General features: G+C 54.9%; 42 non-coding genes across 42 annotated transcripts; all 42 read right to left on the reverse strand.

The window, feature by feature from the left end:
* Window positions 1-339: 339 nt before the first annotated feature.
* LOC135647634 (5S ribosomal RNA) lies at window positions 340-458 on the reverse strand. The gene has a single exon (XR_010500368.1). It is a non-coding gene; the product is annotated as a 5S ribosomal RNA (ribosomal RNA).
* A 546-nt stretch (window positions 459-1,004) lies between these two features.
* Window positions 1,005-1,123, reverse strand: LOC135646427 (5S ribosomal RNA). Its single transcript, XR_010499179.1, has one exon. It is a non-coding gene; the product is annotated as a 5S ribosomal RNA (ribosomal RNA).
* A 546-nt stretch (window positions 1,124-1,669) lies between these two features.
* On the reverse strand, window positions 1,670-1,788 carry LOC135647645 (5S ribosomal RNA). The gene has a single exon (XR_010500379.1). It is a non-coding gene; the product is annotated as a 5S ribosomal RNA (ribosomal RNA).
* Window positions 1,789-2,334: 546 nt separating this feature from the next.
* Window positions 2,335-2,453, reverse strand: LOC135647656 (5S ribosomal RNA). Its single transcript, XR_010500390.1, has one exon. It is a non-coding gene; the product is annotated as a 5S ribosomal RNA (ribosomal RNA).
* Window positions 2,454-2,999: 546 nt separating this feature from the next.
* On the reverse strand, window positions 3,000-3,118 carry LOC135647668 (5S ribosomal RNA). Its single transcript, XR_010500401.1, has one exon. It is a non-coding gene; the product is annotated as a 5S ribosomal RNA (ribosomal RNA).
* Window positions 3,119-3,664: 546 nt separating this feature from the next.
* LOC135648111 (5S ribosomal RNA) lies at window positions 3,665-3,783 on the reverse strand. The gene has a single exon (XR_010500801.1). It is a non-coding gene; the product is annotated as a 5S ribosomal RNA (ribosomal RNA).
* A 546-nt stretch (window positions 3,784-4,329) lies between these two features.
* On the reverse strand, window positions 4,330-4,448 carry LOC135647679 (5S ribosomal RNA). Its single transcript, XR_010500412.1, has one exon. It is a non-coding gene; the product is annotated as a 5S ribosomal RNA (ribosomal RNA).
* A 546-nt stretch (window positions 4,449-4,994) lies between these two features.
* Window positions 4,995-5,113, reverse strand: LOC135647691 (5S ribosomal RNA). Its single transcript, XR_010500423.1, has one exon. It is a non-coding gene; the product is annotated as a 5S ribosomal RNA (ribosomal RNA).
* A 546-nt stretch (window positions 5,114-5,659) lies between these two features.
* LOC135647702 (5S ribosomal RNA) lies at window positions 5,660-5,778 on the reverse strand. Its single transcript, XR_010500434.1, has one exon. It is a non-coding gene; the product is annotated as a 5S ribosomal RNA (ribosomal RNA).
* Window positions 5,779-6,324: 546 nt separating this feature from the next.
* LOC135647716 (5S ribosomal RNA) lies at window positions 6,325-6,443 on the reverse strand. The gene has a single exon (XR_010500446.1). It is a non-coding gene; the product is annotated as a 5S ribosomal RNA (ribosomal RNA).
* Window positions 6,444-6,989: 546 nt separating this feature from the next.
* On the reverse strand, window positions 6,990-7,108 carry LOC135647728 (5S ribosomal RNA). The gene has a single exon (XR_010500457.1). It is a non-coding gene; the product is annotated as a 5S ribosomal RNA (ribosomal RNA).
* A 546-nt stretch (window positions 7,109-7,654) lies between these two features.
* On the reverse strand, window positions 7,655-7,773 carry LOC135647740 (5S ribosomal RNA). Its single transcript, XR_010500468.1, has one exon. It is a non-coding gene; the product is annotated as a 5S ribosomal RNA (ribosomal RNA).
* A 546-nt stretch (window positions 7,774-8,319) lies between these two features.
* Window positions 8,320-8,438, reverse strand: LOC135647751 (5S ribosomal RNA). The gene has a single exon (XR_010500479.1). It is a non-coding gene; the product is annotated as a 5S ribosomal RNA (ribosomal RNA).
* Window positions 8,439-8,948: 510 nt separating this feature from the next.
* On the reverse strand, window positions 8,949-9,067 carry LOC135647762 (5S ribosomal RNA). Its single transcript, XR_010500484.1, has one exon. It is a non-coding gene; the product is annotated as a 5S ribosomal RNA (ribosomal RNA).
* Window positions 9,068-9,612: 545 nt separating this feature from the next.
* Window positions 9,613-9,731, reverse strand: LOC135646470 (5S ribosomal RNA). The gene has a single exon (XR_010499219.1). It is a non-coding gene; the product is annotated as a 5S ribosomal RNA (ribosomal RNA).
* Window positions 9,732-10,277: 546 nt separating this feature from the next.
* Window positions 10,278-10,396, reverse strand: LOC135646471 (5S ribosomal RNA). Its single transcript, XR_010499220.1, has one exon. It is a non-coding gene; the product is annotated as a 5S ribosomal RNA (ribosomal RNA).
* A 546-nt stretch (window positions 10,397-10,942) lies between these two features.
* Window positions 10,943-11,061, reverse strand: LOC135646531 (5S ribosomal RNA). Its single transcript, XR_010499278.1, has one exon. It is a non-coding gene; the product is annotated as a 5S ribosomal RNA (ribosomal RNA).
* A 546-nt stretch (window positions 11,062-11,607) lies between these two features.
* Window positions 11,608-11,726, reverse strand: LOC135647055 (5S ribosomal RNA). Its single transcript, XR_010499800.1, has one exon. It is a non-coding gene; the product is annotated as a 5S ribosomal RNA (ribosomal RNA).
* A 546-nt stretch (window positions 11,727-12,272) lies between these two features.
* LOC135646472 (5S ribosomal RNA) lies at window positions 12,273-12,391 on the reverse strand. The gene has a single exon (XR_010499221.1). It is a non-coding gene; the product is annotated as a 5S ribosomal RNA (ribosomal RNA).
* Window positions 12,392-12,937: 546 nt separating this feature from the next.
* On the reverse strand, window positions 12,938-13,056 carry LOC135646473 (5S ribosomal RNA). Its single transcript, XR_010499222.1, has one exon. It is a non-coding gene; the product is annotated as a 5S ribosomal RNA (ribosomal RNA).
* A 546-nt stretch (window positions 13,057-13,602) lies between these two features.
* LOC135646294 (5S ribosomal RNA) lies at window positions 13,603-13,721 on the reverse strand. The gene has a single exon (XR_010499051.1). It is a non-coding gene; the product is annotated as a 5S ribosomal RNA (ribosomal RNA).
* Window positions 13,722-14,267: 546 nt separating this feature from the next.
* On the reverse strand, window positions 14,268-14,386 carry LOC135647056 (5S ribosomal RNA). The gene has a single exon (XR_010499801.1). It is a non-coding gene; the product is annotated as a 5S ribosomal RNA (ribosomal RNA).
* A 546-nt stretch (window positions 14,387-14,932) lies between these two features.
* On the reverse strand, window positions 14,933-15,051 carry LOC135648072 (5S ribosomal RNA). The gene has a single exon (XR_010500764.1). It is a non-coding gene; the product is annotated as a 5S ribosomal RNA (ribosomal RNA).
* A 546-nt stretch (window positions 15,052-15,597) lies between these two features.
* LOC135647322 (5S ribosomal RNA) lies at window positions 15,598-15,716 on the reverse strand. Its single transcript, XR_010500063.1, has one exon. It is a non-coding gene; the product is annotated as a 5S ribosomal RNA (ribosomal RNA).
* Window positions 15,717-16,262: 546 nt separating this feature from the next.
* On the reverse strand, window positions 16,263-16,381 carry LOC135646403 (5S ribosomal RNA). The gene has a single exon (XR_010499155.1). It is a non-coding gene; the product is annotated as a 5S ribosomal RNA (ribosomal RNA).
* A 546-nt stretch (window positions 16,382-16,927) lies between these two features.
* LOC135647773 (5S ribosomal RNA) lies at window positions 16,928-17,046 on the reverse strand. The gene has a single exon (XR_010500488.1). It is a non-coding gene; the product is annotated as a 5S ribosomal RNA (ribosomal RNA).
* Window positions 17,047-17,592: 546 nt separating this feature from the next.
* Window positions 17,593-17,711, reverse strand: LOC135647142 (5S ribosomal RNA). Its single transcript, XR_010499885.1, has one exon. It is a non-coding gene; the product is annotated as a 5S ribosomal RNA (ribosomal RNA).
* A 546-nt stretch (window positions 17,712-18,257) lies between these two features.
* LOC135646404 (5S ribosomal RNA) lies at window positions 18,258-18,376 on the reverse strand. Its single transcript, XR_010499156.1, has one exon. It is a non-coding gene; the product is annotated as a 5S ribosomal RNA (ribosomal RNA).
* A 546-nt stretch (window positions 18,377-18,922) lies between these two features.
* Window positions 18,923-19,041, reverse strand: LOC135647143 (5S ribosomal RNA). The gene has a single exon (XR_010499886.1). It is a non-coding gene; the product is annotated as a 5S ribosomal RNA (ribosomal RNA).
* Window positions 19,042-19,587: 546 nt separating this feature from the next.
* On the reverse strand, window positions 19,588-19,706 carry LOC135646405 (5S ribosomal RNA). Its single transcript, XR_010499157.1, has one exon. It is a non-coding gene; the product is annotated as a 5S ribosomal RNA (ribosomal RNA).
* A 546-nt stretch (window positions 19,707-20,252) lies between these two features.
* On the reverse strand, window positions 20,253-20,371 carry LOC135648050 (5S ribosomal RNA). Its single transcript, XR_010500743.1, has one exon. It is a non-coding gene; the product is annotated as a 5S ribosomal RNA (ribosomal RNA).
* Window positions 20,372-20,917: 546 nt separating this feature from the next.
* On the reverse strand, window positions 20,918-21,036 carry LOC135646407 (5S ribosomal RNA). The gene has a single exon (XR_010499159.1). It is a non-coding gene; the product is annotated as a 5S ribosomal RNA (ribosomal RNA).
* A 546-nt stretch (window positions 21,037-21,582) lies between these two features.
* Window positions 21,583-21,701, reverse strand: LOC135646408 (5S ribosomal RNA). The gene has a single exon (XR_010499160.1). It is a non-coding gene; the product is annotated as a 5S ribosomal RNA (ribosomal RNA).
* Window positions 21,702-22,247: 546 nt separating this feature from the next.
* Window positions 22,248-22,366, reverse strand: LOC135646409 (5S ribosomal RNA). The gene has a single exon (XR_010499161.1). It is a non-coding gene; the product is annotated as a 5S ribosomal RNA (ribosomal RNA).
* Window positions 22,367-22,912: 546 nt separating this feature from the next.
* On the reverse strand, window positions 22,913-23,031 carry LOC135647784 (5S ribosomal RNA). Its single transcript, XR_010500489.1, has one exon. It is a non-coding gene; the product is annotated as a 5S ribosomal RNA (ribosomal RNA).
* Window positions 23,032-23,577: 546 nt separating this feature from the next.
* LOC135647368 (5S ribosomal RNA) lies at window positions 23,578-23,696 on the reverse strand. The gene has a single exon (XR_010500107.1). It is a non-coding gene; the product is annotated as a 5S ribosomal RNA (ribosomal RNA).
* Window positions 23,697-24,242: 546 nt separating this feature from the next.
* LOC135646410 (5S ribosomal RNA) lies at window positions 24,243-24,361 on the reverse strand. Its single transcript, XR_010499162.1, has one exon. It is a non-coding gene; the product is annotated as a 5S ribosomal RNA (ribosomal RNA).
* Window positions 24,362-24,907: 546 nt separating this feature from the next.
* LOC135647791 (5S ribosomal RNA) lies at window positions 24,908-25,026 on the reverse strand. Its single transcript, XR_010500490.1, has one exon. It is a non-coding gene; the product is annotated as a 5S ribosomal RNA (ribosomal RNA).
* Window positions 25,027-25,572: 546 nt separating this feature from the next.
* On the reverse strand, window positions 25,573-25,691 carry LOC135647797 (5S ribosomal RNA). Its single transcript, XR_010500495.1, has one exon. It is a non-coding gene; the product is annotated as a 5S ribosomal RNA (ribosomal RNA).
* Window positions 25,692-26,237: 546 nt separating this feature from the next.
* LOC135647808 (5S ribosomal RNA) lies at window positions 26,238-26,356 on the reverse strand. The gene has a single exon (XR_010500505.1). It is a non-coding gene; the product is annotated as a 5S ribosomal RNA (ribosomal RNA).
* A 546-nt stretch (window positions 26,357-26,902) lies between these two features.
* Window positions 26,903-27,021, reverse strand: LOC135646411 (5S ribosomal RNA). The gene has a single exon (XR_010499163.1). It is a non-coding gene; the product is annotated as a 5S ribosomal RNA (ribosomal RNA).
* A 546-nt stretch (window positions 27,022-27,567) lies between these two features.
* On the reverse strand, window positions 27,568-27,686 carry LOC135648051 (5S ribosomal RNA). Its single transcript, XR_010500744.1, has one exon. It is a non-coding gene; the product is annotated as a 5S ribosomal RNA (ribosomal RNA).
* Between the last annotated feature and the right edge of the window lie 51 nt (window positions 27,687-27,737).

Below are 27,737 nucleotides of genomic sequence, written 5' to 3' on the forward strand. Positions count from 1 at the left end.
TATTGCGGCCCCATTCCGGAAAGCTCTCTCCGAGCCCCACGAGACTGACAGCGTAGCGGTCACGGCGAATTCCGAGGCCCAAAACCATCGCCTCGGAGGTCGACGGGAGAGGTTTTGGCCGCTCGGGGCGCAAAAAGGAGTGCAACACGAGGACTTCCCATGGGGTCACCCATCCTGGAACCATACATGTCTGATCATTGTATGTTTACGAAGAAATTTTTAGATGATGACTTCATTTACATGTTAATGACACATTTACTGTTGGCCATGATGCTGGAAAAATTGAAAAGCTTAAAGGAGAGTTTTAAGTAAGTCTTTTGGCCGCTCGGGGCGCAAAAAGGAGTGCAACACGAGGACTTCCCAGGGGGTCACCCATCCTAGTACTACTCTCGCCCAAGCACGCTTAACTTCGGAGTTCTGATGGGATCCGGTGCTTTAGTGCTGGTATGATCGCACTCGTTTTGTGTGCGTCGTCCCTCGCCTTTGTGCACGTCGCGGACGGCGCATATCGACGACCGGAGCCCATTGCGCGCCCCGAAACCTCTCGAACGATCTCGGAATCGCCATCGTCGGATCTCTCCGATGCCCACGAGGCCGACCGCGTACCGGACACGGCAAGCGCGCGCCGAAACCATCGGGACTTTCTCGAACGAACTCGGAATCGCTATTGCGGCCCCATTCCAGAAAGCTCTCTCCGAGCCCCACGAGACTGACCGCGTAGCGGTCACGGCGAATTCCGAGGCCCAAAACCATCGCCTCGGAGGTCGACGGGAGAGGTTTTGGCCGCTCGGGGCGCAAAAAGGAGTGCAACACGAGGACTTCCCATGGGGTCACCCATCCTGGAACCATACATGTCTGATCATTGTATGTTTACGAAGAAATTTTTAGATGATGACTTCATTTACATGTTAATGACACATTTACTGTTGGCCATGATGCTGGAAAAATTGAAAAGCTTAAAGGAGAGTTTTAAGTAAGTCTTTTGGCCGCTCGGGGCGCAAAAAGGAGTGCAACACGAGGACTTCCCAAGGGGTCACCCATCCTAGTACTACTCTCGCCCAAGCACGCTTAACTTTGGAGTTCTGATGGGATCCGGTGCTTTAGTGCTGGTATGATCGCACTCGTTTTGTGTGCGTCGTCCCTCGCCTTTGTGCACGTCGCGGACGGCGCATAACGACGACCGGAGCCCATTGCGCGCCCCGAAACCTCTCGAACGATCTCGGAATCGCCATCGTCGGATCTCTCCGATGCCCACGAGGCCGACCGCGTACCGGACACGGCAAGCGCGCGCCGAAACCATCGGGACTTTCTCGAACGAACTCGGAATCGCTATTGCGGCCCCATTCCGGAAAGCTCTCTCCGAGCCCCACGAGACTGACCGCGTAGCGGTCACGGCGAATTCCGAGGCCCAAAACCATCGCCTCGGAGGTCGACGGGAGAGGTTTTGGCCGCTCGGGGCGCAAAAAGGAGTGCAACACGAGGACTTCCCATGGGGTCACCCATCCTGGAACCATACATGTCTGATCATTGTATGTTTACGAAGAAATTTTTAGATGATGACTTCATTTACATGTTAATGACACATTTACTGTTGGCCATGATGCTGGAAAAATTGAAAAGCTTAAAGGAGAGTTTTAAGTAAGTCTTTTGGCCGCTCGGGGCGCAAAAAGGAGTGCAACACGAGGACTTCCCAGGGGGTCACCCATCCTAGTACTACTCTCGCCCAAGCACGCTTAACTTCGGAGTTCTGATGGGATCCGGTGCTTTAGTGCTGGTATGATCGCACTCGTTTTGTGTGCGTCGTCCCTCGCCTTTGTGCACGTCGCGGACGGCGCATATCGACGACCGGAGCCCATTGCGCGCCCCGAAACCTCTCGAACGATCTCGGAATCGCCATCGTCGGATCTCTCCGATGCCCACGAGGCCGACCGCGTACCGGACACGGCAAGCGCGCGCCGAAACCATCGGGACTTTCTCGAACGAACTCGGAATCGCTATTGCGGCCCCATTCCGGAAAGCTCTCTCCGAGCCCCACGAGACTGACTGCGTAGCGGTCACGGCGAATTCCGAGGCCCAAAACCATCGCCTCGGAGGTCGACGGGAGAGGTTTTGGCCGCTCGGGGCGCAAAAAGGAGTGCAACACGAGGACTTCCCATGGGGTCACCCATCCTGGAACCATACATGTCTGATCATTGTATGTTTACGAAGAAATTTTTAGATGATGACTTCATTTACATGTTAATGACACATTTACTGTTGGTCATGATGCTGGAAAAATTGAAAAGCTTAAAGGAGAGTTTTAAGTAAGTCTTTTGGCCGCTCGGGGCGCAAAAAGGAGTGCAACACGAGGACTTCCCAGGGGGTCACCCATCCTAGTACTACTCTCGCCCAAGCACGCTTAACTTCGGAGTTCTGATGGGATCCGGTGCTTTAGTGCTGGTATGATCGCACTCGTTTTGTGTGCGTCGTCCCTCGCCTTTGTGCACGTCGCGGACGGCGCATATCGACGACCGAAGCCCATTGCACGCCCCGAAACCTCTCGAACGATCTCGTAATCGCCATCGTCGGATCTCTCCGATGCCCACGAGGCCGACCGCGTACCGGACACGGCAAGCGCGCGCCGAAACCATCGGGACTTTCTCGAACGAACTCGGAATCGCTATTGCGGCCCCATTCCGGAAAGCTCTCTCCGAGCCCCACGAGACTGACTGCGTAGCGGTCACGGCGAATTCCGAGGCCCAAAACCATCGCCTCGGAGGTCGACGGGAGAGGTTTTGGCCGCTCGGGGCGCAAAAAGGAGTGCAACACGAGGACTTCCCATGGGGTCACCCATCCTGGAACCATACATGTCTGATCATTGTATGTTTACGAAGAAATTTTTAGATGATGACTTCATTTACATGTTAATGACACATTTACTGTTGGCCATGATGCTGGAAAAATTGAAAAGCTTAAAGGAGAGTTTTAAGTAAGTCTTTTGGCCGCTCGGGGCGCAAAAAGGAGTGCAACACGAGGACTTCCCAGGGGGTCACCCATCCTAGTACTACTCTCGCCCAAGCACGCTTAACTTCGGAGTTCTGATGGGATCCGGTGCTTTAGTGCTGGTATGATCGCACTCGTTTTGTGTGCGTCGTCCCTCGCCTTTGTGCACGTCGCGGACGGCGCATATCGACGACCGGAGCCCATTGCGCGCCCCGAAACCTCTCGAACGATCTCGGAATCGCCATCGTCGGATCTCTCCGATGCCCACGAGGCCGACCGCGTACCGGACACGGCAAGCGCGCGCCGAAACCATCGGGACTTTCTCGAACGAACTCGGAATCGCTATTGCGGCCCCATTCCGGAAAGCTCTCTCCGATCCCCACGAGACTGACTGCGTAGCGGTCACGGCGAATTCCGAGGCCCAAAACCATCGCCTCGGAGGTCGACGGGAGAGGTTTTGGCCGCTCGGGGCGCAAAAAGGAGTGCAACACGAGGACTTCCCATGGGGTCACCCATCCTGGAACCATACATGTCTGATCATTGTATGTTTACGAAGAAATTTTTAGATGATGACTTCATTTACATGTTAATGACACATTTACTGTTGGCCATGATGCTGGAAAAATTGAAAAGCTTAAAGGAGAGTTTTAAGTAAGTCTTTTGGCCGCTCGGGGCGCAAAAAGGAGTGCAACACAAGGACTTCCCAGGGGGTCACCCATCCTAGTACTACTCTCGCCCAAGCACGCTTAACTTCGGAGTTCTGATGGGATCCGGTGCTTTAGTGCTGGTATGATCGCACTCGTTTTGTGTGCGTCGTCCCTCGCCTTTGTGCACGTCGCGGACGGCGCATATCGACGACCGGAGCCCATTGCGCGCCCCGAAACCTCTCGAACGATCTCGGAATCGCCATCGTCGGATCTCTCCGATGCCCATGAGGCCGACCGCGTACCGGACACGGCAAGCGCGCGCCGAAACCATCGGGACTTTCTCGAACGAACTCGGAATCGCTATTGCGGCCCCATTCCGGAAAGCTCTCTCCGAGCCCCACGAGACTGACTGCGTAGCGGTCACGACGAATTCCGAGGCCCAAAACCATCGCCTCGGATGTCGACGGGAGAGGTTTTGGCCGCTCGGGGCGCAAAAAGGAGTGCAACACGAGGACTTCCCATGGGGTCACCCATCCTGGAACCATACATGTCTGATCATTGTATGTTTACGAAGAAATTTTTAGATGATGACTTCATTTACATGTTAATGACACATTTACTGTTGGCCATGATGCTGGAAAAATTGAAAAGCTTAAAGGAGAGTTTTAAGTAAGTCTTTTGGCCGCTCGGGGCGCAAAAAGGAGTGCAACACGAGGACTTCCCAGGGGGTCACCCATCCTAGTACTACTCTCGCCCAAGCACGCTTAACTTCGGAGTTCTGATGGGATCCGGTGCTTTAGTGCTGGTATGATCGCACTCATTTTGTGTGCGTCGTCCCTCGCCTTTGTGCACGTCGCGGACGGCGCATATCGACGACCGGAGCCCATTGCGCGCCCCGAAACCTCTCGAACGATCTCGGAATCGCCATCGTCGGATCTCTCCGATGCCCACGAGGCCGACCGCGTACCGGACACGGCAAGCGCGCGCCGAAACCATCGGGACTTTCTCGAACGAACTCGGAATCGCTATTGCGGCCCCATTCCGGAAAGCTCTCTCCGATCCCCACGAGACTGACTGCGTAGCGGTCACGGCAAATTCCGAGGCCCAAAACCATCGCCTCGGAGGTCGACGGGAGAGGTTTTGGCCGCTCGGGGCGCAAAAAGGAGTGCAACACGAGGACTTCCCATGGGGTCACCCATCCTGGAACCATACATGTCTGATCATTGTATGTTTACGAAGAAATTTTTAGATGATGACTTCATTTACATGTTAATGACACATTTACTGTTGGCCATGATGCTGGAAAAATTGAAAAGCTTAAAGGAGAGTTTTAAGTAAGTCTTTTGGCCGCTCGGGGCGCAAAAAGGAGTGCAACACGAGGACTTCCCAGGGGGTCACCCATCCTAGTACTACTCTCGCCCAAGCACGCTTAACTTCGGAGTTCTGATGGGATCCGGTGCTTTAGTGCTGGTATGATCGCACTCGTTTTGTGTGCGTCGTCCCTCGCCTTTGTGCACGTCGCGGACGGCGCATATCGACGACCGGAGCCCATTGCGCGCCCCGAAACCTCTCGAACGATCTCGGAATCGCCATCGTCGGATCTCTCCGATGCCCACGAGGCCGACCGCGTACCGGACACGGCAAGCGCGCGCCGAAACCATCGGGACTTTCTCGAACGAACTCGGAATCGCTATTGCGGCCCCATTCCGGAAAGCTCTCTCCGATCCCCACGAGACTGACTGCGTAGCGGTCACGGCGAATTCCGAGGCCCAAAACCATCGCCTCGGAGGTCGACGGGAGAGGTTTTGGCCGCTCGGGGCGCAAAAAGGAGTGCAACACGAGGACTTCCCATGGGGTCACCCATCCTGGAACCATACATGTCTGATCATTGTATGTTTACGAAGAAATTTTTAGATGATGACTTCATTTACATGTTAATGACACATTTACTGTTGGCCATGATGCTGGAAAAATTGAAAAGCTTAAAGGAGAGTTTTAAGTAAGTCTTTTGGCCGCTCGGGGCGCAAAAAGGAGTGCAACACGAGGACTTCCCAGGGGGTCACCCATCCTAGTACTACTCTCGCCCAAGCACGCTTAACTTCGGAGTTCTGATGGGATCCGGTGCTTTAGTGCTGGTATGATCGCACTCGTTTTGTGTGCGTCGTCCCTCGCCTTTGTGCACGTCGCGGACGGCGCATATCGACGACCGGAGCCCATTGCGCGCCCCGAAACCTCTCGAACGATCTCGGAATCGCCATCGTCGGATCTCTCCGATGCCCATGAGGCCGACCGCGTACCGGACACGGCAAGCGCGCGCCGAAACCATCGGGACTTTCTCGAACGAACTCGGAATCGCTATTGCGGCCCCATTCCGGAAAGCTCTCTCCGAGCCCCACGAGACTGACTGCGTAGCGGTCACGGCGAATTCCGAGGCCCAAAACCATCGCCTCGGAGGTCGACGGGAGAGGTTTTGGCCGCTCGGGGCGCAAAAAGGAGTGCAACACGAGGACTTCCCATGGGGTCACCCATCCTGGAACCATACATGTCTGATCATTGTATGTTTACGAAGAAATTTTTAGATGATGACTTCATTTACATGTTAATGACACATTTACTGTTGGCCATGATGCTGGAAAAATTGAAAAGCTTAAAGGAGAGTTTTAAGTAAGTCTTTTGGCCGCTCGGGGCGCAAAAAGGAGTGCAACACGAGGACTTCCCAGGGGGTCACCCATCCTAGTACTACTCTCGCCCAAGCACGCTTAACTTCGGAGTTCTGATGGGATCCGGTGCTTTAGTGCTGGTATGATCGCACTCGTTTTGTGTGCGTCGTCCCTCGCCTTTGTGCACGTCGCGGACGGCGCATATCGACGACCGGAGCCCATTGCGCGCCCCGAAACCTCTCGAACGATCTCGGAATCGCCATCGTCGGATCTCTCCGATGCCCACGAGGCCGACCGCGTACCGGACACGGCAAGCGCGCGCCGAAACCATCGGGACTTTCTCGAACGAACTCGGAATCGCTATTGCGGCCCCATTCCGGAAAGCTCTCTCCGATCCCCACGAGACTGACTGCGTAGCGGTCACGGCAAATTCCGAGGCCCAAAACCATCGCCTCGGAGGTCGACGGGAGAGGTTTTGGCCGCTCGGGGCGCAAAAAGGAGTGCAACACGAGGACTTCCCATGGGGTCACCCATCCTGGAACCATACATGTCTGATCATTGTATGTTTACGAAGAAATTTTTAGATGATGACTTCATTTACATGTTAATGACACATTTACTGTTGGCCATGATGCTGGAAAAATTGAAAAGCTTAAAGGAGAGTTTTAAGTAAGTCTTTTGGCCGCTCGGGGCGCAAAAAGGAGTGCAACACGAGGACTTCCCAGGGGGTCACCCATCCTAGTACTACTCTCGCCCAAGCACGCTTAACTTCGGAGTTCTGATGGGATCCGGTGCTTTAGTGCTGGTATGATCGCACTCGTTTTGTGTGCGTCGTCCCTCGCCTTTGTGCACGTCGCGGACGGCGCATATCGACGACCGGAGCCCATTGCGCGCCCCGAAACCTCTCGAACGATCTCGGAATCGCCATCGTCGGATCTCTCCGATGCCCACGAGGCCGACCGCGTACCGGACACGGCAAGCGCGCGCCGAAACCATCGGGACTTTCTCGAACGAACTCGGAATCGCTATTGCGGCCCCATTCCGGAAAGCTCTCTCCGATCCCCACGAGACTGACTGCGTAGCGGTCACGGCGAATTCCGAGGCCCAAAACCATCGCCTCGGAGGTCGACGGGAGAGGTTTTGGCCGCTCGGGGCGCAAAAAGGAGTGCAACACGAGGACTTCCCATGGGGTCACCCATCCTGGAACCATACATGTCTGATCATTGTATGTTTACGAAGAAATTTTTAGATGATGACTTCATTTACATGTTAATGACACATTTACTGTTGGCCATGATGCTGGAAAAATTGAAAAGCTTAAAGGAGAGTTTTAAGTAAGTCTTTTGGCCGCTCGGGGCGCAAAAAGGAGTGCAACACGAGGACTTCCCAGGGGGTCACCCATCCTAGTACTACTCTCGCCCAAGCACGCTTAACTTCGGAGTTCTGATGGGATCCGGTGCTTTAGTGCTGGTATGATCGCACTCGTTTTGTGTGCGTCGTCCCTCGCCTTTGTGCACGTCGCGGACGGCGCATATCGACGACCGGAGCCCATTGCGCGCCCCGAAACCTCTCGAACGATCTCGGAATCGCCATCGTCGGATCTCTCCGATGCCCATGAGGCCGACCGCGTACCGGACACGGCAAGCGCGCGCCGAAACCATCGGGACTTTCTCGAACGAACTCGGAATCGCTATTGCGGCCCCATTCCAGAAAGCTCTCTCCGAGCCCCACGAGACTGACTGCGTAGCGGTCACGGCGAATTCCGAGGCCCAAAACCATCGCCTCGGAGGTCGACGGGAGAGGTTTTGGCCGCTCGGGGCGCAAAAAGGAGTGCAACACGAGGACTTCCCATGGGGTCACCCATCCTGGAACCATACATGTCTGATCATTGTATGTTTACGAAGAAATTTTTAGATGATGACTTCATTTACATGTTAATGACACATTTACTGTTGGCCATGATGCTGGAAAAATTGAAAAGCTTAAAGGAGAGTTTTAAGTAAGTCTTTTGGCCGCTCGGGGCGCAAAAAGGAGTGCAACACGAGGACTTCCCAGGGGGTCACCCATCCTAGTACTACTCTCGCCCAAGCACGCTTAACTTCGGAGTTCTGATGGGATCCGGTGCTTTAGTGCTGGTATGATCGCACTCGTTTTGTGTGCGTCGTCCCTCGCCTTTGTGCACGTCGCGGACGGCGCATATCGACGACCGGAGCCCATTGCGCCCCCCGAAACCTCTCGAACGATCTCGGAATCGCCATCGTCGGATCTCTCCGATGCCCACGAGGCCGACCGCATACCGGACACGGAAAGCGCGCGCCGAAACCATCGGGACTTTCTCGAACGAACTCGGAATCGCTATTGCGGCCCCATTCCGGAAAGCTCTCTCCGAGCCCCACGAGACTGACCATCGCCTCGGAGGTCGACGGGAGAGGTTTTGGCCGCTCGGGGCGCAAAAAGGAGTGCAACACGAGGACTTCCCATGGGGTCACCCATCCTGGAACCATACATGTCTGATCATTGTATGTTTACGAAGAAATTTTTAGATGATGACTTCATTTACATGTTACTGACACATTTACTGTTGGCCATGATGCTGGAAAAATTGAAAAGCTTAAAGGAGAGTTTTAAGTAAGTCTTTTGGCCGCTCGGGGCGCAAAAAGGAGTGCAACACGAGGACTTCCCAGGGGGTCACCCATCCTAGTACTACTCTCGCCCAAGCACGCTTAACTTCGGAGTTCTGATGGGATCCGGTGCTTTAGTGCTGGTATGATCGCACTCGTTTTGTGTGCGTCGTCCCTCGCCTTTGTGCACGTCGCGGACGGCGCATATCGACGACCGGAGCCCATTGCGCGCCCCGAAACCTCTCGAACGATCTCGGAATCGCCATCGTCGGATCTCTCCGATGCCCACGAGGCCGACCGCGTACCGGACACGGCAAGCGCGCGCCGAAACCATCGGGAATTTCTCGAACGAACTCGGAATCGCTATTGCGGCCCCATTCCGGAAAGCTCTCTCCGAGCCCCACGAGACTGACCGCCTAGCGGTCACGGCGAATTCCGAGGCCCAAACCATCGCCTCGGAGGTCGACGGGAGAGGTTTTGGCCGCTCGGGGCGCAAAAAGGAGTGCAACACGAGGACTTCCCATGGGGTCACCCATCCTGGAACCATACATGTCTGATCATTGTATGTTTACGAAGAAATTTTTAGATGATGACTTCATTTACATGTTAATGACACATTTACTGTTGGCCATGATGCTGGAAAAATTGAAAAGCTTAAAGGAGAGTTTTAAGTAAGTCTTTTGGCCGCTCGGGGCGCAAAAAGGAGTGCAACACGAGGACTTCCCAGGGGGTCACCCATCCTAGTACTACTCTCGCCCAAGCACGCTTAACTTCGGAGTTCTGATGGGATCCGGTTCTTTAGTGCTGGTATGATCGCACTCGTTTTGTCTGCGTCGTCCCTCGCCTTTGTGCACGTCGCGGACGGCGCATATCGACGACCGGAGCCCATTGCGCGCCCCGAAACCTCTCGAACGATCTCGGAATCGCCATCGTCGGATCTCTCCGATGCCCACGAGGCCGACCGCGTACCGGACACGGCAAGCGCGCGCCGAAACCATCGGGACTTTCTCGAACGAACTCGGAATCGCTATTGCGGCCCCATTCCGGAAAGCTCTCTCCGAGCCCCACGAGACTGACCGCGTAGCGGTCACGGCGAATTCCGAGGCCCAAAACCATCGCCTCGGAGGTCGACGGGAGAGGTTTTGGCCGCTCGGGGCGCAAAAAGGAGTGCAACACGAGGACTTCCCATGGGGTCACCCATCCTGGAACCATACATGTCTGATCATTGTATGTTTACGAAGAAATTTTTAGATGATGACTTCATTTACATGTTAATGACACATTTACTGTTGGCCATGATGCTGGAAAAATTGAAAAGCTTAAAGGAGAGTTTTAAGTAAGTCTTTTGGCCGCACGGGGCGCAAAAAGGAGTGCAACACGAGGACTTCCCAGGGGGTCACCCATCCTAGTACTACTCTCGCCCAAGCACGCTTAACTTCGGAGTTCTGATGGGATCCGGTTCTTTAGTGCTGGTATGATCGCACTCGTTTTGTCTGCGTCGTCCCTCGCCTTTGTGCACGTCGCGGACGGCGCATATCGACGACCGGAGCCCATTGCGCGCCCCGAAACCTCTCGAACGATCTCGGAATCGCCATCGTCGGATCTCTCCGATGCCCACGAGGCCGACCGCGTACCGGACACGGCAAGCGCGCGCCGAAACCATCGGGACTTTCTCGAACGAACTCGGAATCGCTATTGCGGCCCCATTCCGGAAAGCTCTCTCCGAGCCCCACGAGACTGACCGCGTAGCGGTCACGGCGAATTCCGAGGCCCAAAACCATCGCCTCGGAGGTCGACGGGAGAGGTTTTGGCCGCTCGGGGCGCAAAAAGGAGTGCAACACGAGGACTTCCCATGGGGTCACCCATCCTGGAACCATACATGTCTGATCATTGTATGTTTACGAAGAAATTTTTAGATGATGACTTCATTTACATGTTAATGACACATTTACTGTTGGCCATGATGCTGGAAAAATTGAAAAGCTTAAAGGAGAGTTTTAAGTAAGTCTTTTGGCCGCTCGGGGCGCAAAAAGGAGTGCAACACGAGGACTTCCCAGGGGGTCACCCATCCTAGTACTACTCTCGCCCAAGCACGCTTAACTTCGGAGTTCTGACGGGATCCGATGCTTTAGTGCTGGTATGATCGCACTCGTTTTGTGTGCGTCGTCCCTCGCCTTTGTGCACGTCGCGGACGGCGCATATCGACGACCGGAGCCCATTGCGCGCCCCGAAACCTCTCGAACGATCTCGGAATCGCCATCGTCGGATCTCTCCGATGCCCACGAGGCCGACCGCGTACCGGACACGGCAAGCGCGCGCCGAAACCATCGGGACTTTCTCGAACGAACTCGGAATCGCTATTGCGGCCCCATTCCGGAAAGCTCTCTCCGAGCCCCACGAGACTGACCGCGTAGCGGTCACGGCGAATTCCGAGGCCCAAAACCATCGCCTCGGAGGTCGACGGGAGAGGTTTTGGCCGCTCGGGGCGCAAAAAGGAGTGCAACACGAGGACTTCCCATGGGGTCACCCATCCTGGAACCATACATGTCTGATCATTGTATGTTTACGAAGAAATTTTTAGATGATGACTTCATTTACATGTTAATGACACATTTACTGTTGGCCATGATGCTGGAAAAATTGAAAAGCTTAAAGGAGAGTTTTAAGTAAGTCTTTTGGCCGCTCGGGGCGCAAAAAGGAGTGCAACACGAGGACTTCCCAGGGGGTCACCCATCCTAGTACTACTCTCGCCCAAGCACGCTTAACTTCGGAGTTCTGATGGGATCCGGTGCTTTAGTGATGGTATGATCGCACTCGTTTTGTGTGCGTCGTCCCTCGCCTTTGTGCACGTCGCGGACGGCGCATATCGACGACCGGAGCCCATTGCGCGCCCCGAAACCTCTCGAACGATCTCGGAATCGCCATCGTCGGATCTCTCCGATGCCCACGAGGCCGACCGCGTACCGGACACGGCAAGCGCGCGCCGAAACCATCGGGAATTTCTCGAACGAACTCGGAATCGCTATTGCGGCCCCATTCCGGAAAGCTCTCTCCGAGCCCCACGAGACTGACCGCCTAGCGGTCACGGCGAATTCCGAGGCCCAAAACCATCGCCTCGGAGGTCGACGGGAGAGGTTTTGGCCGCTCGGGGCGCAAAAAGGAGTGCAACACGAGGACTTCCCATGGGGTCACCCATCCTGGAACCATACATGTCTGATCATTGTATGTTTACGAAGAAATTTTTAGATGATGACTTCATTTACATGTTAATGACACATTTACTGTTGGCCATGATGCTGAAAAAATTGAAAAGCTTAAAGGAGAGTTTTAAGTAAGTCTTTTGGCCGCTCGGGGCGCAAAAAGGAGTGCAACACGAGGACTTCCCAGGGGGTCACCCATCCTAGTACTACTCTCGCCCAAGCACGCTTAACTTCGGAGTTCTGATGGGATCCGGTTCTTTAGTGCTGGTATGATCGCACTCGTTTTGTCTGCGTCGTCCCTCGCCTTTGTGCACGTCGCGGACGGCGCATATCGACGACCGGAGCCCATTGCGCACCCCGAAACCTCTCGAACGATCTCGGAATCGCCATCGTCAGATCTCTCCGATGCCCACGAGGCCGACCGCGTACCGGACACGGCAAGCGCGCGCCGAAACCATCGGGACTTTCTCGAACGAACTCGGAATCGCTATTGCGGCCCCATTCCGGAAAGCTCTCTCCGAGCCCCACGAGACTGACCGCATAGCGGTCACGGCGAATTCCGAGGCCCAAAACCATCGCCTCGGAGGTCGACGGGAGAGGTTTTGGCCGCTCGGGGCGCAAAAAGGAGTGCAACACGAGGACTTTCCATGGGGTCACCCATCCTGGAACCATACATGTCTGATCATTGTATGTTTACGAAGAAATTTTTAGATGATGACTTCATTTACATGTTAATGACACATTTACTGTTGGCCATGATGCTGGAAAAATTGAAAAGCTTAAAGGAGAGTTTTAAGTAAGTCTTTTGGCCGCACGGGGCGCAAAAAGGAGTGCAACACGAGGACTTCCCAGGGGGTCACCCATCCTAGTACTACTCTCGCCCAAGCACGCTTAACTTCGGAGTTCTGATGGGATCCGGTTCTTTAGTGCTGGTATGATCGCACTCGTTTTGTCTGCGTCGTCCCTCGCCTTTGTGCACGTCGCGGACGGCGCATATCGACGACCGGAGCCCATTGCGCGCCCCGAAACCTCTCGAACGATCTCGGAATCGCCATCGTCGGATCTCTCCGATGCCCACGAGGCCGACCGCGTACCGGACACGGCAAGCGCGCGCCGAAACCATCGGGACTTTCTCGAACGAACTCGGAATCGCTATTGCGGCCCCATTCCGGAAAGCTCTCTCCGAGCCCCACGAGACTGACCGCGTAGCGGTCACGGCGAATTCCGAGGCCCAAAACCATCGCCTCGGAGGTCGACGGGAGAGGTTTTGGCCGCTCGGGGCGCAAAAAGGAGTGCAACACGAGGACTTCCCATGGGGTCACCCATCCTGGAACCATACATGTCTGATCATTGTATGTTTACGAAGAAATTTTTAGATGATGACTTCATTTACATGTTAATGACACATTTACTGTTGGCCATGATGCTGGAAAAATTGAAAAGCTTAAAGGAGAGTTTTAAGTAAGTCTTTTGGCCGCTCGGGGCGCAAAAAGGAGTGCAACACAAGGACTTCCCAGGGGGTCACCCATCCTAGTACTACTCTCGCCCAAGCACGCTTAACTTCGGAGTTCTGACGGGATCCGGTGCTTTAGTGCTGGTATGATCGCACTCGTTTTGTGTGCGTCGTCCCTCACCTTTGTGCACGTCGCGGACGGCGCATATCGACGACCGGAGCCCATTGCGCGCCCCGAAACCTCTCGAACGATCTCGGAATCGCCATCGTCGGATCTCTCCGATGCCCACGAGGCCGACCGCGTACCGGACACGGCAAGCGCGCGCCGAAACCATCGGGACTTTCTCGAACGAACTCGGAATCGCTATTGCGGCCCCATTCCGGAAAGCTCTCTCCGAGCCCCACGAGACTGACCGCGTAGCGGTCACGGCGAATTCCGAGGCCCAAAACCATCGCCTCGGAGGTCGACGGGAGAGGTTTTGGCCGCTCGGGGCGCAAAAAGGAGTGCAACACGAGGACTTCCCATGGGGTCACCCATCCTGGAACCATACATGTCTGATCATTGTATGTTTACGAAGAAATTTTTAGATGATGACTTCATTTACATGTTAATGACACATTTACTGTTGGCCATGATGCTGGAAAAATTGAAAAGCTTAAAGGAGAGTTTTAAGTAAGTCTTTTGGCCGCTCGGGGCGCAAAAAGGAGTGCAACACGAGGACTTCCCAGGGGGTCACCCATCCTAGTACTACTCTCGCCCAAGCACGCTTAACTTCGGAGTTCTGATGGGATCCGGTGCTTTAGTGATGGTATGATCGCACTCGTTTTGTGTGCGTCGTCCCTCGCCTTTGTGCACGTCGCGGACGGCGCATATCGACGACCGGAGCCCATTGCGCGCCCCGAAACCTCTCGAACGATCTCGGAATCGCCATCGTCGGATCTCTCCGATGCCCACGAGGCCGACCGCGTACCGGACACGGCAAGCGCGCGCCGAAACCATCGGGACTTTCTCGAACGAACTCGGAATCGCTATTGCGGCCCCATTCCGGAAAGCTCTCTCCGAGCCCCACGAGACTGACCGCGTAGCGGTCACGGCGAATTCCGAGGCCCAAAACCATCGCCTCGGAGGTCGACGGGAGAGGTTTTGGCCGCTCGGGGCGCAAAAAGGAGTGCAACACGAGGACTTCCCATGGGGTCACCCATCCTGGAACCATACATGTCTGATCATTGTATGTTTACGAAGAAATTTTTAGATGATGACTTCATTTACATGTTAATGACACATTTACTGTTGGCCATGATGCTGGAAAAATTGAAAAGCTTAAAGGAGAGTTTTAAGTAAGTCTTTTGGCCGCTCGGGGCGCAAAACGGAGTGCAACACGAGGACTTCCCAGGGGGTCACCCATCCTAGTACTACTCTCGCCCAAGCACGCTTAACTTCGGAGTTCTGACGGGATCCGGTGCTTTAGTGCTGGTATGATCGCACTCGTTTTGTGTGCGTCGTCCCTCGCCTTTGTGCACGTCGCGGACGGCGCATATCGACGACCGGAGCCCATTGCGCGCCCCGAAACCTCTCGAACGATCTCGGAATCGCCATCGTCGGATCTCTCCGATGCCCACGAGGCCGACCGCGTACCGGACACGGCAAGCGCGCGCCGAAACCATCGGGACTTTCTCGAACGAACTCGGAATCGCTATTGCGGCCCCATTCCGGAAAGCTCTCTCCGAGCCCCACGAGACTGACCGCGTAGCGGTCACGGCGAATTCCGAGGCCCAAAACCATCGCCTCGGAGGTCGACGGGAGAGGTTTTGGCCGCTCGGGGCGCAAAAAGGAGTGCAACACGAGGACTTCCCATGGGGTCACCCATCCTGGAACCATACATGTCTGATCATTGTATGTTTACGAAGAAATTTTTAGATGATGACTTCATTTACATGTTAATGACACATTTACTGTTGGCCATGATGCTGGAAAAATTGAAAAGCTTAAAGGAGAGTTTTAAGTAAGTCTTTTGGCCACTCGGGGCGCAAAAAGGAGTGCAACACGAGGACTTCCCAGGGGGTCACCCATCCTAGTACTACTCTCGCCCAAGCACGCTTAACTTCGAAGTTCTGATGGGATCCGGTGCTTTAGTGATGGTATGATCGCACTCGTTTTGTGTGCGTCGTCCCTCGCCTTTGTGCACGTCGCGGACGGCGCATATCGACGACCGGAGCCCATTGCGCGCCCCGAAACCTCTCGAACGATCTCGGAATCGCCATCGTCGGATCTCTCCGATGCCCACGAGGCCGACCGCGTACCGGACACGGCAAGCGCGCGCCGAAACCATCGGGACTTTCTCGAACGAACTCGGAATCGCTATTGCGGCCCCATTCCGGAAAGCTCTCTCCGAGCCCCACGAGACTGACCGCGTAGCGGTCACGGCGAATTCCGAGGCCCAAAACCATCGCCTCGGAGGTCGACGGGAGAGGTTTTGGCCGCTCGGGGCGCAAAAAGGAGTGCAACACGAGGACTTCCCATGGGGTCACCCATCCTGGAACCATACATGTCTGATCATTGTATGTTTACGAAGAAATTTTTAGATGATGACTTCATTTACATGTTAATGACACATTTACTGTTGGCCATGATGCTGGAAAAATTGAAAAGCTTAAAGGAGTGTTTTAAGTAAGTCTTTTGGCCGCTCGGGGCGCAAAAAGGAGTGCAACACGAGGACTTCCCAGGGGGTCACCCATCCTAGTACTACTCTCGCCCAAGCGCGCTTAACTTCGGAGTTCTGATGGGATCCGGTGCTTTAGTGCTGGTATGATCGCACTCGTTTTGTGTGCGTCGTCCCTCGCCTTTGTGCACGTCGCGGACGGCGCATATCGACGACCGGAGCCCATTGCGCGACCCGAAACCTCTCGAACGATCTCGGAATCGCCATCGTCGGATCTCTCCGATGCCCACGAGGCCGACCGCGTACCGGACACGGCAAGCGCGCGCCGAAACCATCGGGACTTTCTCGAACGAACTCGGAATCGCTATTGCGGCCCCATTCCGGAAAGCTCTCTCCGAGCCCCACGAGACTGACTGCGTAGCGGTCACGGCGAATTCCGAGGCCCAAAACCATCGCCTCGGAGGTCGACGGGAGAGGTTTTGGCCGCTCGGGGCGCAAAAAGGAGTGCAACACGAGGACTTCCCATGGGGTCACCCATCCTGGAACCATACATGTCTGATCATTGTATGTTTACGAAGAAATTTTTAGATGATGACTTCATTTACATGTTACTGACACATTTACTGTTGGCCATGATGCTGGAAAAATTGAAAAGCTTAAAGGAGAGTTTTAAGTAAGTCTTTTGGCCGCTCGGGGCGCAAAAAGGAGTGCAACACGAGGACTTCCCAGGGGGTCACCCATCCTAGTACTACTCTCGCCCAAGCACGCTTAACTTCGGAGTTCTGATGGGATCCGGTGCTTTAGTGCTGGTATGATCGCACTCGTTTTGTGTGCGTCGTCCCTCGCCTTTGTGCACGTCGCGGACGGCGCATATCGACGACCGGAGCCCATTGCGCGCCCCGAAACCTCTCGAACGATCTCGGAATCGCCATCGTCGGATCTCTCCGATGCCCACGAGGCCGACCGCGTACCGGACACGGCAAGCGCGCGCCGAAACCATCGGGACTTTCTCGAACGAACTCGGAATCGCTATTGCGGCCCCATTCCGGAAAGCTCTCTCCGAGCCCCACGAGACTGACTGCGTAGCGGTCACGGCGAATTCCGAGGCCCAAAACCATCGCCTCGGAGGTCGACGGGAGAGGTTTTGGCCGCTCGGGGCGCAAAAAGGAGTGCAACACGAGGACTTCCCATGGGGTCACCCATCCTGGAACCATACATGTCTGATCATTGTATGTTTACGATGAAATTTTTAGATGATGACTTCATTTACATGTTACTGACACATTTACTGTTGGCCATGATGCTGGAAAAATTGAAAAGCTTAAAGGAGAGTTTTAAGTAAGTCTTTTCGCCGCTCGGGGCGCAAAAAGGAGTGCAACACGAGGACTTCCCAGGGGGTCACCCATACTAGTACTACTCTCGCCCAAGCGCGCTTAACTTCGGAGTTCTGATGGGATCCGGTGCTTTAGTGCTGGTATGATCGCACTCGTTTTGTGTGCATCGTCCCTCGCCTTTGTGCACGTCGCGGACGGCGCATATCGACGACCGGAGCCCATTGCGCGCCCCGAAACCTCTCGAACGATCTCGGAATCGCCATCGTCGGATCTCTCCGATGCCCACGAGGCCGACCGCGTACCGGACACGGCAAGCGCGCGCCGAAACCATCGGGACTTTCTCGAACGAACTCGGAATCGCTATTGCGGCCCCATTCCGGAAAGCTCTCTCCGAGCCCCACGAGACTGACCGCGTAGCGGTCACGGCGAATTCCGAGGCCCAAAACCATCGCCTCGGAGGTCGACGGGAGAGGTTTTGGCCGCTCGGGGCGCAAAAAGGAGTGCAACACGAGGACTTCCCATGGGGTCACCCATCCTGGAACCATACATGTCTGATCATTGTATGTTTACGAAGAAATTTTTAGATGATGACTTCATTTACATGTTAATGACACATTTACTGTTGGCCATGATGCTGGAAAAATTGAAAAGCTTAAAGGAGTGTTTTAAGTAAGTCTTTTGGCCGCTCGGGGCGCAAAAAGGAGTGCAACACGAGGACTTCCCAGGGGGTCACCCATCCTAGTACTACTCTCGCCCAAGCGCGCTTAACTTCGGAGTTCTGATGGGATCCGGTGCTTTAGTGCTGGTATGATCGCACTCGTTTTGTGTGCGTCGTCCCTCGCCTTTGTGCACGTCGCGGACGGCGCATATCGACGACCGGAGCCCATTGCGCGCCCCGAAACCTCTCGAACGATCTCGGAATCGCCATCGTCGGATCTCTCCGATGCCCACGAGGCCGACCGCGTACCGGACACGGCAAGCGCGCGCCGAAACCATCGGGACTTTCTCGAACGAACTCGGAATCGCTATTGCGGCCCCATTCCGGAAAGCTCTCTCCGAGCCCCACGAGACTGACTGCGTAGCGGTCACGGCGAATTCCGAGGCCCAAAACCATCGCCTCGGAGGTCGACGGGAGAGGTTTTGGCCGCTCGGGGCGCAAAAAGGAGTGCAACACGAGGACTTCCCATGGGGTCACCCATCCTGGAACCATACATGTCTGATCATTGTATGTTTACGATGAAATTTTTAGATGATGACTTCATTTACATGTTACTGACACATTTACTGTTGGCCATGATGCTGGAAAAATTGAAAAGCTTAAAGGAGAGTTTTAAGTAAGTCTTTTCGCCGCTCGGGGCGCAAAAAGGAGTGCAACACGAGGACTTCCCAGGGGGTCACCCATACTAGTACTACTCTCGCCCAAGCGCGCTTAACTTCGGAGTTCTGATGGGATCCGGTGCTTTAGTGCTGGTATGATCGCACTCGTTTTGTGTGCATCGTCCCTCGCCTTTGTGCACGTCGCGGACGGCGCATATCGACGACCGGAGCCCATTGCGCGCCCCGAAACCTCTCGAACGATCTCGGAATCGCCATCGTCGGATCTCTCCGATGCCCACGAGGCCGACCGCGTACCGGACACGGCAAGCGCGCGCCGAAACCATCGGGACTTTCTCGAACGAACTCGGAATCGCTATTGCGGCCCCATTCCGGAAAGCTCTCTCCGAGCCCCACGAGACTGACCGCGTAGCGGTCACGGCGAATTCCGAGGCCCAAAACCATCGCCTCGGAGGTCGACGGGAGAGGTTTTGGCCGCTCGGGGCGCAAAAAGGAGTGCAACACGAGGACTTCCCATGGGGTCACCCATCCTGGAACCATACATGTCTGATCATTGTATGTTTACGAAGAAATTTTTAGATGATGACTTCATTTACATGTTAATGACACATTTACTGTTGGCCATGATGCTGGAAAAATTGAAAAGCTTAAAGGAGTGTTTTAAGTAAGTCTTTTGGCCGCTCGGGGCGCAAAAAGGAGTGCAACACGAGGACTTCCCAGGGGGTCACCCATCCTAGTACTACTCTCGCCCAAGCGCGCTTAACTTCGGAGTTCTGATGGGATCCGGTGCTTTAGTGCTGGTATGATCGCACTCGTTTTGTGTGCGTCGTCCCTCGCCTTTGTGCACGTCGCGGACGGCGCATATCGACGACCGGAGCCCATTGCGCGCCCCGAAACCTCTCGAACGATCTCGGAATCGCCATCGTCGGATCTCTCCGATGCCCACGAGGCCGACCGCGTACCGGACACGGCAAGCGCGCGCCGAAACCATCGGGACTTTCTCGAACGAACTCGGAATCGCTATTGCGGCCCCATTCCGGAAAGCTCTCTCCGAGCCCCACGAGACTGACTGCGTAGCGGTCACGGCGAATTCCGAGGCCCAAAACCATCGCCTCGGAGGTCGACGGGAGAGGTTTTGGCCGCTCAGGGCGCAAAAAGGAGTGCAACACGAGGACTTCCCATGGGGTCACCCATCCTGGAACCATACATGTCTGATCATTGTATGTTTACGAAGAAATTTTTAGATGATGACTTCATTTACATGTTACTGACACATTTACTGTTGGCCATGATGCTGGAAAAATTGAAAAGCTTAAAGGAGAGTTTTAAGTAAGTCTTTTGGCCGCTCGGGGCGCAAAAAGGAGTGCAACACGAGGACTTCCCAAGGGGTCACCCATCCTAGTACTACTCTCGCCCAAGCACGCTTAACTTCGGAGTTCTGATGGGATCCGGTGCTTTAGTGCTGGTATGATCGCACTCGTTTTGTGTGCGTCGTCCCTCGCCTTTGTGCACGTCGCGGACGGCGCATATCGACGACCGGAGCCCATTGCGCGCCCCGAAACCTCTCGAACGATCTCGGAATCGCCATCGTCGGATCTCTCCGATGCCCACGAGGCCGACCGCGTACCGGACACGGCAAGCGCGCGCCGAAACCATCGGGACTTTCTCGAACGAACTCGGAATCGCTATTGCGGCCCCATTCCGGAAAGCTCTCTCCGAGCCCCACGAGACTGACCGCGTAGCGGTCACGGCGAATTCCGAGGCCCAAAACCATCGCCTCGGAGGTCGACGGGAGAGGTTTTGGCCGCTCAGGGCGCAAAAAGGAGTGCAACACGAGGACTTCCCATGGGGTCACCCATCCTGGAACCATACATGTCTGATCATTGTATGTTTACGAAGAAATTTTTAGATGATGACTTCATTTACATGTTAATGACACATTTACTGTTGGCCATGATGCTGGAAAAATTGAAAAGCTTAAAGGAGTGTTTTAAGTAAGTCTTTTGGCCGCTCGGGGCGCAAAAAGGAGTGCAACACGAGGACTTCCCAGGGGGTCACCCATCCTAGTACTACTCTCGCCCAAGCGCGCTTAACTTCGGAGTTCTGATGGGATCCGGTGCTTTAGTGCTGGTATGATCGCACTCGTTTTGTGTGCGTCGTCCCTCGCCTTTGTGCACGTCGCGGACGGCGCATATCGACGACCGGAGCCCATTGCGCGCCCCGAAACCTCTCGAACGATCTCGGAATCGCCATCGTCGGATCTCTCCGATGCCCACGAGGCCGACCGCGTACCGGACACGGCAAGCGCGCGCCGAAACCATCGGGACTTTCTCGAACGAACTCGGAATCGCTATTGCGGCCCCATTCCGGAAAGCTCTCTCCGAGCCCCACGAGACTGACTGCGTAGCGGTCACGGCGAATTCCGAGGCCCAAAACCATCGCCTCGGAGGTCGACGGGAGAGGTTTTGGCCGCTCGGGGCGCAAAAAGGAGTGCAACACGAGGACTTCCCATGGGGTCACCCATCCTGGAACCATACATGTCTGATCATTGTATGTTTACGAAGAAATTTTTAGATGATGACTTCATTTACATGTTACTGACACATTTACTGTTGGCCATGATGCTGGAAAAATTGAAAAGCTTAAAGGAGAGTTTTAAGTAAGTCTTTTCGCCGCTCGGGGCGCAAAAAGGAGTGCAACACGAGGACTTCCCAGGGGGTCACCCATCCTAGTACTACTCTCGCCCAAGCGCGCTTAACTTCGGAGTTCTGATGGGATCCGGTGCTTTAGTGCTGGTATGATCGCACTCGTTTTGTGTGCGTCGTCCCTCGCCTTTGTGCACGTCGCGGACGGCGCATATCGACGACCGGAGCCCATTGCGCGCCCCGAAACCTCTCGAACGATCTCGGAATCGCCATCGTCGGATCTCTCCGATGCCCACGAGGCCGACCGCGTACCGGACACGGCAAGCGCGCGCCGAAACCATCGGGACTTTCTCGAACGAACTCGGAATCGCTATTGCGGCCCCATTCCGGAAAGCTCTCTCCGAGCCCCACGAGACTGACTGCGTAGCGGTCACGGCGAATTCCGAGGCCCAAAACCATCGCCTCGGAGGTCGACGGGAGAGGTTTTGGCCGCTCGGGGCGCAAAAAGGAGTGCAACACGAGGACTTCCCATGGGGTCACCCATCCTGGAACCATACATGTCTGATCATTGTATGTTTACGAAGAAATTTTTAGATGATGACTTCATTTACATGTTACTGACACATTTACTGTTGGCCATGATGCTGGAAAAATTGAAAAGCTTAAAGGAGAGTTTTAAGTAAGTCTTTTCGCCGCTCGGGGCGCAAAAAGGAGTGCAACACGAGGACTTCCCAGGGGGTCACCCATCCTAGTACTACTCTCGCCCAAGCGCGCTTAACTTCGGAGTTCTGATGGGATCCGGTGCTTTAGTGCTGGTATGATCGCACTCGTTTTGTGTGCGTCGTCCCTCGCCTTTGTGCACGTCGCGGACGGCGCATATCGACGACCGGAGCCCATTGCGCGCCCCGAAACCTCTCGAACGATCTCGGAATCGCCATCGTCGGATCTCTCCGATGCCCACGAGGCCGACCGCGTACCGGACACGGCAAGCGCGCGCCGAAACCATCGGGACTTTCTCGAACGAACTCGGAATCGCTATTGCGGCCCCATTCCGGAAAGCTCTCTCCGAGCCCCACGAGACTGACTGCGTAGCGGTCACGGCGAATTCCGAGGCCCAAAACCATCGCCTCGGAGGTCAACGGGAGAGGTTTTGGCCGCTCGGGGCGCAAAAAGGAGTGCAACACGAGGACTTCCCATGGGGTCACCCATCCTGGAACCATACATGTCTGATCATTGTATGTTTACGAAGAAATTTTTAGATGATGACTTCATTTACATGTTAATGACACATTTACTGTTGGCCATGATGCTGGAAAAATTGAAAAGCTTAAAGGAGAGTTTTAAGTAAGTCTTTTGGCCGCTCGGGGCGCAAAAAGGAGTGCAACACGAGGACTTCCCAGGGGGTCACCCATCCTAGTACTACTCTCGCCCAAGCACGCTTAACTTCGGAGTTCTGATGGGATCCGGTGCTTTAGTGCTGGTATGATCGCACTCGTTTTGTGTGCGTCGTCCCTCGCCTTTGTGCACGTCGCGGACGGCGCATATCGACGACCGGAGCCCATTGCGCGCCCCGAAACCTCTCGAACGATCTCGGAATCGCCATCGTCGGATCTCTCCGATGCCCACGAGGCCGACCGCGTACCGGACACGGCAAGCGCGCGTCGAAACCATCGGGACTTTCTCGAACGAACTCGGAATCGCTATTGCGGCCCCATTCCGGAAAGCTCTCTCCGAGCCCCACGAGACTGACTGCGTAGCGGTCACGGCGAATTCCGAGGCCCAAAACCATCGCCTCGGAGGTCGACGGGAGAGGTTTTGGCCGCTCGGGGCGCAAAAAGGAGTGCAACACGAGGACTTCCCATGGGGTCACCCATCCTGGAACCATACATGTCTGATCATTGTATGTTTACGAAGAAATTTTTAGATGATGACTTCATTTACATGTTAATGACACATTTACTGTTGGCCATGATGCTGGAAAAATTGAAAAGCTTAAAGGAGAGTTTTAAGTAAGTCTTTTGGCCGCTCGGGGCGCAAAAAGCAGTGCAACACGAGGACTTCCCAGGGGGTCACCCATCCTAGTACTACTCTCGCCCAAGCACGCTTAACTTCGGAGTTCTGATGGGATCCGGTGCTTTAGTGATGGTATGATCGCACTCGTTTTGTGTGCGTCGTCCCTCGCCTTTGTGCACGTCGCGGACGGCGCATATCGACGACCGGAGCCCATTGCGCGCCCCGAAACCTCTCGAACGATCTCGGAATCGCCATCGTCGGATCTCTCCGATGCCCACGAGGCCGACCGCGTACCGGACACGGCAAGCGCGCGCCGAAACCATCGGGACTTTCTCGAACGAACTCGGAATCGCTATTGCGGCCCCATTCCGGAAAGCTCTCTCCGAGCCCCACGAGACTGACTGCGTAGCGGTCACGGCGAATTCCGAGGCCCAAAACCATCGCCTCGGAGGTCGACGGGAGAGGTTTTGGCCGCTCGGGGCGCAAAAAGGAGTGCAACACGAGGACTTCCCATGGGGTCACCCATCCTGGAACCATACATGTCTGATCATTGTATGTTTACGAAGAAATTTTTAGATGATGACTTCATTTACATGTTACTGACACATTTACTGTTGGCCATGATGCTGGAAAAATTGAAAAGCTTAAAGGAGAGTTTTAAGTAAGTCTTTTGGCCGCTCGGGGCGCAAAAAGGAGTGCAACACGAGGACTTCCCAGGGGGTCACCCATCCTAGTACTACTCTCGCCCAAGCGCGCTTAACTTCGGAGTTCTGATGGGATCCGGTGCTTTAGTGCTGGTATGATCGCACTCGTTTTGTGTGCGTCGTCCCTCGCCTTTGTGCACGTCGCGGACGGCGCATATCGACGACCGGAGCCCATTGCGCGCCCCGAAACCTCTCGAACGATCTCGGAATCGCCATCGTCGGATCTCTCCGATGCCCACGAGGCCGACCGCGTACCGGACACGGCAAGCGCGCGCCGAAACCATCGGGACTTTCTCGAACGAACTCGGAATCGCTATTGCGGCCCCATTCCGGAAAGCTCTCTCCGAGCCCCACGAGACTGACTGCGTAGCGGTCACGGCGAATTCCGAGGCCCAAAACCATCGCCTCGGAGGTCGACGGGAGAGGTTTTGGCCGCTCGGGGCGCAAAAAGGAGTGCAACACGAGGACTTCCCATGGGGTCACCCATCCTGGAACCATACATGTCTGATCATTGTATGTTTACGAAGAAATTTTTAGATGATGACTTCATTTACATGTTAATGACACATTTACTGTTGGCCATGATGCTGGAAAAATTGAAAAGCTTAAAGGAGAGTTTTAAGTAAGTCTTTTGGCCGCTCGGGGCGCAAAAAGGAGTGCAACACGAGGACTTCCCAGGGGGTCACCCATCCTAGTACTACTCTCGCCCAAGCACGCTTAACTTCGGAGTTCTGATGGGATCCGGTGCTTTAGTGCTGGTATGATCGCACTCGTTTTGTGTGCGTCGTCCCTCGCCTTTGTGCACGTCGCGGACGGCGCATATCGACGACCGGAGCCCATTGCGCGCCCCGAAACCTCTCGAACGATCTCGGAATCGCCATCGTCGGATCTCTCCGATGCCCACGAGGCCGACCGCGTACCGGACACGGCAAGCGCGCGCCGAAACCATCGGGACTTTCTCGAACGAACTCGGAATCGCTATTGCGGCCCCATTCCGGAAAGCTCTCTCCGAGCCCCACGAGACTGACTGCGTAGCGGTCACGGCGAATTCCGAGGCCCAAAACCATCGCCTCGGAGGTCGACGGGAGAGGTTTTGGCCGCTCGGGGCGCAAAAAGGAGTGCAACACGAGGACTTCCCATGGGGTCACCCATCCTGGAACCATACATGTCTGATCATTGTATGTTTACGAAGAAATTTTTAGATGATGACTTCATTTACATGTTAATGACACATTTACTGTTGGCCATGATGCTGGAAAAATTGAAAAGCTTAAAGGAGAGTTTTAAGTAAGTCTTTTGGCCGCTCGGGGCGCAAAAAGGAGTGCAACACGAGGACTTCCCAGGGGGTCACCCATCCTAGTACTACTCTCGCCCAAGCACGCTTAACTTCGGAGTTCTGATGGGATCCGGTGCTTTAGTGCTGGTATGATCGCACTCGTTTTGTGTGCGTCGTCCCTCGCCTTTGTGCACGTCGCGGACGGCGCATATCGACGACCGGAGCCCATTGCGCGCCCCGAAACCTCTCGAACGATCTCGGAATCGCCATCGTCGGATCTCTCCGATGCCCACGAGGCCGACCGCGTACCGGACACGGCAAGCGCGCGCCGAAACCATCGGGACTTTCTCGAACGAACTCGGAATCGCTATTGCGGCCCCATTCCGGAAAGCTCTCTCCGAGCCCCACGAGACTGACTGCGTAGCGGTCACGGCGAATTCCGAGGCCCAAAACCATCGCCTCGGAGGTCGACGGGAGAGGTTTTGGCCGCTCGGGGCGCAAAAAGGAGTGCAACACGAGGACTTCCCATGGGGTCACCCATCCTGGAACCATACATGTCTGATCATTGTATGTTTACGAAGAAATTTTTAGATGATGACTTCATTTACATGTTAATGACACATTTACTGTTGGCCATGATGCTGGAAAAATTGAAAAGCTTAAAGGAGAGTTTTAAGTAAGTCTTTTGGCCGCTCGGGGCGCAAAAAGGAGTGCAACACGAGGACTTCCCAGGGGGTCACCCATCCTAGTACTACTCTCGCCCAAGCACGCTTAACTTCGGAGTTCTGATGGGATCCGGTGCTTTAGTGCTGGTATGATCGCACTCGTTTTGTGTGCGTCGTCCCTCGCCTTTGTGCACGTCGCGGACGGCGCATATCGACGACCGGAGCCCATTGCGCGCCCCGAAACCTCTCGAACGATCTCGGAATCGCCATCGTCGGATCTCTCCGATGCCCACGAGGCCGACCGCGTACCGGACACGGCAAGCGCGCGCCGAAACCATCGGGACTTTCTCGAACGAACTCGGAATCGCTATTGCGGCCCCATTCCGGAAAGCTCTCTCCGAGCCCCACGAGACTGACTGCGTAGCGGTCACGGCGAATTCCGAGGCCCAAAACCATCGCCTCGGAGGTCGACGGGAGAGGTTTTGGCCGCTCGGGGCGCAAAAAGGAGTGCAACACGAGGACTTCCCATGGGGTCACCCATCCTGGAACCATACATGTCTGATCATTGTATGTTTACGAAGAAATTTTTAGATGATGACTTCATTTACATGTTAATGACACATTTACTGTTGGCCATGATGCTGGAAAAATTGAAAAGCTTAAAGGAGTGTTTTAAGTAAGTCTTTTGGCCGCTCGGGGCGCAAAAAGGAGTGCAACACGAGGACTTCCCAGGGGGTCACCCATCCTAGTACTACTCTCGCCCAAGCGCGCTTAACTTCGGAGTTCTGATGGGATCCGGTGCTTTAGTGCTGGTATGATCGCACTCGTTTTGTGTGCGTCGTCCCTCGCCTTTGTGCACGTCGCGGACGGCGCATATCGACGACCGGAGCCCATTGCGCGCCCCGAAACCTCTCGAACGATCTCGGAATCGCCATCGTCGGATCTCTCCGATGCCCACGAGGCCGACCGCGTACCGGACACGGCAAGCGCGCGCCGAAACCATCGGGACTTTCTCGAACGAACTCGGAATCGCTATTGCGGCCCCATTCCGGAAAGCTCTCTCCGAGCCCCACGAGACTGACTGCGTAGCGGTCACGGCGAATTCCGAGGCCCAAAACCATCGCCTCGGAGGTCGACGGGAGAGGTTTTGGCCGCTCGGGGCGCAAAAAGGAGTGCAACACGAGGACTTCCCATGGGGTCACCCATCCTGGAACCATACATGTCTGATCATTGTATGTTTACGAAGAAATTTTTAGATGATGACTTCATTTACATGTTACTGACACATTTACTGTTGGCCATGATGCTGGAAAAATTGAAAAGCTTAAAGGAGAGTTTTAAGTAAGTCTTTTGGCCGCTCGGGGCGCAAAAAGGAGTGCAACACGAGGACTTCCCAAGGGGTCACCCATCCTAGTACTACTCTCGCCCAAGCACGCTTAACTTCGGAGTTCTGATGGGATCCGGTGCTTTAGTGCTGGTATGATCGCACTCGTTTTGTGTGCGTCGTCCCTCGCCTTTGTGCACGTCGCGGACGGCGCATAT

The sequence above is a fragment of the Musa acuminata genome, chromosome BXJ3-8, assembly GCF_036884655.1.
Source record: "Musa acuminata AAA Group cultivar baxijiao chromosome BXJ3-8, Cavendish_Baxijiao_AAA, whole genome shotgun sequence".
NCBI classification, from domain to species: Eukaryota; Viridiplantae; Streptophyta; class Magnoliopsida; order Zingiberales; family Musaceae; genus Musa; species Musa acuminata.